This window comes from Choloepus didactylus, chromosome X (assembly GCF_015220235.1).
Source record: "Choloepus didactylus isolate mChoDid1 chromosome X, mChoDid1.pri, whole genome shotgun sequence".
NCBI classification, from domain to species: domain Eukaryota; kingdom Metazoa; phylum Chordata; class Mammalia; order Pilosa; family Megalonychidae; genus Choloepus; species Choloepus didactylus.
The window spans coordinates 85,959,098-85,967,331 of NC_051334.1; positions in this window are offsets into that span (position 1 = coordinate 85,959,098).

Consider the following 8,234-nt stretch of genomic DNA (forward strand, 5'->3'; position numbering starts at 1 on the left):
TTCTGCTTTAATCCTTGTTATTTCTTTTCGTCTACTTGGTTTAGGATTGGGTTGCTGTTCGTTTTCTAGCTTCTTCAGTTGATCCGTTAGTTCTTTGATTTTGGCTCTCTCTTCCTTTTTAATATATGCGTTTGGTGCTATAAATTTCCCCCTGAGTACTGCTATTGCTGCATCCCATATGTTTTCGTATGTTGTGTTCTCATTTTCATTCATCTCTATATATTTAGCAATTTCTGTTGCTCTTTCTTCTTTAACCCACTGATTGTTTAGGAGTGTGTTGTTTAACCTCCAGGTATTTGTGAATTTTCTAAGTCTGTGATGGTTTTTGACTTCTAATTGTATTCCATTGTTGTCAGAGAATGTGCTTTGAATAATTTCAATCTTTCTAAATTTATTGAGCCTTATTTTATTTCCCAGCATATGATCTATTCTGGAGAAAGTTCCTTGAGCGCTAGAGAAGTATGTATATCCTGATGATGTGGGATGTAATGTTCTATATATGTCTTTTAAATCTAATTCATTTATCAGATTGTTTAGGTTTTCAATTTCCTTATTGGTCTTCTGTCTGGTTGATCTATCTACAGGAGAGTGTGATGTGTTGAAGTCTCCCACAATTATTGTGGAAACATCAATTGCTTCCTTTAATTTTGCCAGTGTTTCTCTCATGTATTTTGTGGCACCTTGATTGGGTGCATAAACATTTACGATTGTTATTTCTTCTTGTTGAATTGCCCCTTTTATTAGTATGTAGTGGCCTTCTTTGTCTCTCAAAACATCCCTGCATTTAAAGCCTATTTTATCTGAGATTAATATTGCTACACCTGGTTTCTTTTGGCTGTAGCTTGCATGAAATATTTTTTTCCATCCTTTCACTTTCAATTTCTTTGTGTCCCTGTGTCTAAGATGAGTCTCTTGTATGCAACATATTGAAGGTTCATTTTTTTTGATCCATTCTGCGAATCTCTATCTTTTAATTGGGGACTTTAATCCATTTACATTCAACATTATAACCGTGAAGGCATTTCTTGAATCAGCCATCTTATCCTTTGCTTTATGTTTGTCATATGTATTTTTCCCTCTCTCTATTAATATCCTTTAATGTACCCATACTGAATCTCTTTAGTACTGTACCTTTCTCCAAGTCCCTCTGTCCTTTCTTTGTTTCTCTGTCTGTAGGGCTCCCTTTAGTATCTCCAGTAGGGCAGGTCTCTTGTTAGCAAATTCTCTCAGCATTTGTTTGTCTGTGAAAAATTTAAGCTCTCTCTCAAATTTGAAGGAGAGCTTTGCTGGATAAAGTATTCTTGGCTGGAAATTTTTCTCTCTCAGAATTTTAAATTTCTCATCCGACTGCCTTCTCACCTCCATGGTGGCCGCTGAGTAGTCACAACTTACCCTTATGTTGTTTCCTTTGTATGTGGTGAATTGCTTTTCTCTGGTTGCTTTCAGAACTTGCTCCTTCTCTTCCATGTTTGACAGTGTGATCAGAATATGTCTCGGAGTGGGTTTATTTGGATTTATTCTATTTGGAGTTCGCTGTGCATTTATGATTTGTGTATTTATGTTGTTTAGAAGATTTGGGAAGTTTTCCCCAACAATTTCTTTGAATACTCTTCCTAGACCTTTGCCCTTCTCTTTCTCTTCTGTAGCACCAATGAGTATTATATTTGGATGTTTTATATTGTCTATCATGTCCCTGAGGTCCATTTCGATTTTTTTTTGTATTTTTTTCACCATTCTTTCTTTTGTGCTTTCATTTTCCAATCTGTCATCCTCCAGGTCACTGATTCGTTGTTCAACTTCCTCTAGTCTTGTACTATGGGTATCCAGAATGTTTTTAATTTGGTTAACAGTTTCTTTAATTTCCATAAGGTCATCTATTTTTTTATTTAGTCTTGCAATGTCTTCTTTATGCTCTTCTAGGGTCTTCTTGATATCCTTTGTATCCCGTACTATGGTCTCATCGTTCATCTTTAGTTCTTTAATTAGTTGCTGTAAGTACTGTATTTCTTCTGATCTTTTGATTTGGGAGCTTGGGCTTGGGTTATCCATATCGTCTGGTTTTTTCATATGCTTTAGAATTTTCTGTTGTTTTTGGCCTCTTGGCATTTGCTTAACTTGATAGGGTTCTTTTAGGATTTGTAGACCAACTGAAATCCTTATTGCTAATTATTCAGATCTACAGCTTCGTGGAGTACACTTTCTCTAACCAGCATGTAGCGTCCACGAGCCACCTGTTCTCCTCAGGCCAGTTCTCCCCTGCTTTGCCTTTGTGGTGGGTGGGGGAGTGAGTCTTGTTGGGTCCAATTGGTGTACCAAGCTTGCGTGTGTAGTTGGTGTTGCCCGCCCTGTATATGGGGTGTGTGTCTGGGTGGTCAGGGAGGGGGGTGGCTCTAACAATCAAATCTCCCTGGTGTTCCTGGAGTTTTAAAGCTGCTGCAATAGTCTAATCCCCAGTTCAGTCCTGCCACAGTTTGTCTATGCCACTGACCCACAAGTCCTTGGTATTGGCATATGGCCCCTGAGACTTGCAAGTAGGTCCCTCTTCCAGGCCGTGCACCCCCTGGTCCTCTGTTGAGGGATGATTGTGCTATGTCACAGGTGAGTGCCGTCCCCCCAGGGTGGTTCTGGGCTGCTCGGCTGTGTAGGGAGCCTCCCAGTCTGCTGAAATGATGGCTGAATGGGGCTTTGTTAATTCACACTGCTCCACCTTCCCAAGCCTGGGACAACCAGCTGAGGGTACAGGGAAGGCTAACGTCCACGCCCAGTTTTGTGGTGTGTGCGTGTTATTTGAAGCCCTTCCGTCACACTGGGTTGTCTGGGGCAGCTCTGGGCTATGGGGCTGGCGATGGGCAGGAGTGTTTCCTGTCCACCAGGATGATGGCTGTGAACGGACACCCCCCTTTTCTTGGGAAGTTGTGGTGTTTAGTGAATTTTCTCAGCCACTGGATTATTGCCTTTTGTCTCAGAACTCTCTTAGTTCTGCTCTTGTCTTGACCTGCCCGAATTGCAAGTCTTTGAGGCTTTCTGTATTGGGCTTCTTAGAGTCATTGTTTTAGAAACACACCCACAAAAAAAGATTAAAAAAAAAGATAAAGAAAAAGGCCCTCCTCGAACATCTAATGGGCTATTGAAATGCTAATAGACAAAGCAAGTAGGGCCATTAAGGAAAGATCCAGGGTGCAGAGAGATCAGTTTTTCTTCGGGATTTGCATATGAGCCTCAGGGCCTGAGCTCTGCCCTTCGCCTTTCTTTGTTCACCAGAACTCCAAAAATCCTCCGCTTTTATTATTATTATTATTATTATTTTTTTAATCTTCATTTTATTGAGATATATTCACATACCACGCAGTCATACAAAACAAATCGTACATTCAATTGTTCACAGTACTACCACACAGCTGTACATTCATCACCTAAATCAATCCCTGACACCTTCATTAGCACACACACAAAAATAATAAGAATAATAATTAAAGTGAAAAAGAGCAATTGAAGTAAAAAAGAACACTGGGTACCTTTGTCTGTTTGTTTGTTTGTTTCCTTCCCCTATTTTTCTACTCATCCATCCATAAAGTAGACAAAGTGGAGTGTGGTCCGTATGGGTTTCCCAATCCCATTGTCACTCCTCATAAGCTACATTTTTATATAAATGTCTTTGAGATTCATGGGTTCTGGGTTGTAGTTTGATAGTTTCAGGTATCCACCACCAGCTACCCCAATTCTTTAGAACCTAAAAAGGGTTGTCTAAATTGAGCATAAGAGTGCCCACCAGAGTGACCTCTCGGCTCCTTTTGGACTCTCTCTGCTATTGAAGCTTATTTGATTTCCTTTCACATCCCCCTTTTGGTCAAGAAGATGTTCTCCGTCCCACGATGCCGGGTCTACATTCCTCCCCGGGAGTCATATTCCACGTTGCCAGGGAGGTTCACTCCCCTGGGTGTCTGATCCCACGTAGTGGGGAGGGCAGTGATTTCACCTTTCAAGTTGGCTTAGCTAGAGAGAGAGGGCCACATCTGAGCAACAAAGAGGGATTCGGGAGGAGGCTCTTTGGCACAATTATAGGGAGGCCTAGCCTCTCCTTTGCAGCAACCGTCTTCCCAAGGGTAAAACCTACGGTAGAGGGCTCAACCCATCAAACCACCAGTTCCCTGTGTCTGTGGTCATGTTAGCAACCATTGAGGTGGGGTAGGCCAATACCCCTGCATTCTCCACAGGCTCCTCAAGGGGGCACTACATATTTTTTTCCTGTTTTTTTTTTTTTTTTTTTTTTTTTAACCTGTTCTTCCTTTTTAAATCAACTGTATTGAAAAAAGGAATTAAAAGAAAAAAAAAAAAAAAAAAAAAAACAAAACAAAAAAAAACCCAAAAAGAAACAAAAAAGAAAAACATACAATAAAAGAACATTTCAAAGAGACCATAACAAGGGAGTAAGAAAAAGACAACTAACCTAAGATAACTGCTTTAATTCCAACCTGTTCCTACTTTACCCCAAGTAAGTTACATAACACAGCAACATTTCTGTGAACTTGCGCCTACTACATCCATCAGAAATTAACAGACCATAGTCATTCCTGGGCATCCCCAAAACGTTAAATAGCATATCTGTTCTTCTTGGATTACTGTTCCCCCTTCCTTAATTGCTCTCTATTGCTAGTTCCCCTACATTCTACATTATAAACCATTCGTTTTACATTTTTCAAAGTTCACATTAGTGGTAGCATGTAATATTTCTCTTTCTGTGCCTGGCATATTTTGCTCAGCATTATGTCTTCAAGGTTCATCCATGTCATATGTTTCACGAGGTCGTTCCTTCTTACTGCCGTGTAGAATTCCATCGTGTGTATATACCACATTTTATTTATCCACTCATCTGTTGAAGGACATTTGGGTTGTTTCCATCTCTTAGCAATTGTGAATAATGCTGCTATGAACATTGGCGTGCAGATATCTGTTCGTGTCACTGCTTTCCAATCTTCCGGGTATATATCGAGAAGTGCAATCGCTGGATGGAATGGTAACTCTATATCTAGTTTTCTAAGGAACTGCCAGACTGACTTCCAGAGTGGCTGAACCATTATACAGTCCCACCAACAATGCATATGAGTTCCAACTTCTCCACATCCCCTCCAGCATTTGTAGTTTTCTGTTTGTTTAATGGCAGCCACTCTAATAGGTGTTAGATGGTATCTCATTGTGGTCTTAATTTGCATCTCTCTAATAGCTAGTGAAGCTGAACATTTTTTCATGTGTTTCTTGGCCATTTGTATTTCCTCTTCAGAGAACTGTCTTTTCATATCTTTTGCCCATTTTATAATTGGGCTGTCTGTTGTATTGTCATTGAGTTGTAGGATTTCTTTATATATGCAAGGTATCAGTCTTTTGTCAGATACATGGTTTCCAAAAATTTTTTCCAATTGAGTTGGCTGCCTCTTCACCTTTTTGAGAAATTCCTTTGAGGTGCAGAAACTTCTAAGCTTGAGGAGTTCCCATTATCTATTTTTTCTTTTGTTGCTTGTGTTTTGGGTGTAAAGTCTAGGAAGTGGCCGCCTAATACAAGGTCTTGAAGATGTTTTCCTACATTATCTTCTAGGAGTTTTATGGTACTTTCTTTTATATTGAGATCTTTGGTCCATTTTGAGTTAATTTTTGTGTAGGGTGTGAGGTAGGGGTCCTCTTTCATTCTTTTGGATATGGATATCCAACTCTCCCAGCCCCATTTGTTGAATAGACCATTATGACTCAGTTCAGTGACTTTGGGGGCCTTATCAGAGATCAGTCAGCCATAGATCTGAGGGTCTATCTCTGAATTCTCAATTCGATTCCATTGATCTATATGTCTATCTTTGTGCCAGTGCCATGCTGTTTTGACAACTGTGGCTTTATCATAAGCTTCAAACTCAGGGAGTGTAAGTCCTCCCACTTCGTTTTTCTTTTTTAGAGTGTCTTTAGCAATTCGAGGCATCTTTCCTTTCCAAATAAATTTGATAACTAGCTTTTCCAAGTCTGCAAAGTAGGTTGTTGGAATTTTGATTGGGATTGCATTGAATCTGTAGATGAGTTTGGGTAGAATTGACATCTTAATGACCAAAGGATAAGATGGCTGATTCAAGAAATGCCTTCACGGTTATAACATTGAATGTAAATGGATTAAACTCCCCAATTAAAAGATACAGATTCGCAGAGTGGATCAAAAAAATGAACCATCAATATGTTGCATACAAGAGACTCATCTTAGACACAGGGGGACAAAGAAATTGAAAGTGAAAGGATGGAAAGAATATATCATGCAAGGTACAGCCAAAAGAAAGCAGGTGTAGCCATATTAATCTCAGATAAAGTAGATTTTAAATGCAGGGATGTTTTGAGAGACAAAGAAGGCCACTACATAGTAATAAAAGAGGAATTCAACAAGACGAAATAACAGTCGTAAATGTCTCTGCACCCAATCAAGATGCCACAAAATACATGAGAGAAACACTGGCAAAACTAAAGGAATCAATTGATGTTTCCACAATGATTGTGGGAGACTTCAGCACATCACTCTCTCCTATAGATAGATCAACCAGACAGAGGACCAATAAGGAAATTGAAAACCTAAACAATCTGATAAATGAATTAGATTTAACAGACATATACAGAACATTACATCCCAAATCACCAGGATACACATACTTTTCTAGTGCTCACGGAACTTTCTCCAGAATAGAACATATGCTGGGACATAAAACAAGCCTCAGTAAATTTAAAAAGATTGAAATTATTCAAAGCACATTCTCTGACCACAATGGAATACAATTAGAAGTCAATAACCATCAGAGACTTAGAAAATTCACAAATACCTGGAGGTTAAACAACACACTCCTAAACAATCAGTGGGTTAAAGAAGAAATAGCAAGAGAAATTGCTAAATATATAGAAATGAATGAAAATGAGAACACAACATACCAAAACCTATGGGATGCAGCAAAAGCAGTGCTGAGGGGGAAATTTATAGCAATAAACGCATATATTAAAAAGGAAGAGAGAGCCAAAATCAAAGAACTAATGGATCAGCTGAAGAAGCTAGAAAATGAACAGGAAACCAATCCTAAACCAAGTAGAAGAAAAGAAATAACAAGGATTAAAGCAGAAATAAATGACATAGAGAACAAAAAAAACAATAGAGAGGATAAATATCACCAAAAGTTGGTTCTTTGAGAAGATCAACAAGATTGACAAGCCCCTAGCTAGACTGACAAAATCAAAAAGAGAGAAGACCCATATAAACAAAATAAGGAATGAAAAAGGTTACATAACTGCAGATCCTGAAGAAATTAAAAAAATTATAAGAGGATACTATGAACAACTGTATGGCAACAAACTGGATAATGTAGAGGAAATGGACAATTTCCTGGAAACATATAAACAACCTAGACTGACCAGAGAAGAAATAGAAGACCTCAATCAACCCATCACAAGCAAAGAGATCCAATCAGTCATCAAAAATCTTCCCACAAATAAATGCCCAGGGCCAGATGGCTTCACAGGGGAATTCTACCAAACTTTCCAGAAAGAACTGACACCAGTCTTACTCAAACTCTTTCAAAACATTGAATAAAATGGAACACTGCCTAACTCATTTTATGAAGCTAACATCAATCTAATACCAAAACCAGGCAAAGATGCTACAAAAAAGGAAAACTACCGGCCGATCTCCCTAATGAATATAGATGCAAAAATCCTCAACAAAATACTTGCAAATCGAATCCAAAGACACATTAAAAACATCATACACCATGACCAAGTGGGGTTCATTCCAGGCATGCAAGGATGGTTCAACATAAGAAAATCAATCAATGTATTACAACACATTAAAAATTCAAAAGGGAAAAATCAAATGGTCATCTCAATAGATGCTGAAAAAGCATTTGACAAAATCCGACATCCGTTTTTGATAAGAACACTTCAAAAGTTAGGAATTGAAGGAAACTTCCTCAATATGATAAAGAGCATATATGAAAAACCCACAGCCAGCATAGTACTCAATGGTGAGAGACTGAAAGCCTTCCCTCTAAGATCAGGAGCAAGACAAGGATGCCCGCTGTCACCACTGTTATTCAACATTGTGCTGGAAGTGCTAGCCACGGCAATCCGGCAAGACAAAGAAATAAAAGGCATCCAAATTGGAAAAGAAGAAGTAAAACTGTCATTGTTTGCAGATGATATGATCTTATACCTGGAAAACCCTGAGAAAT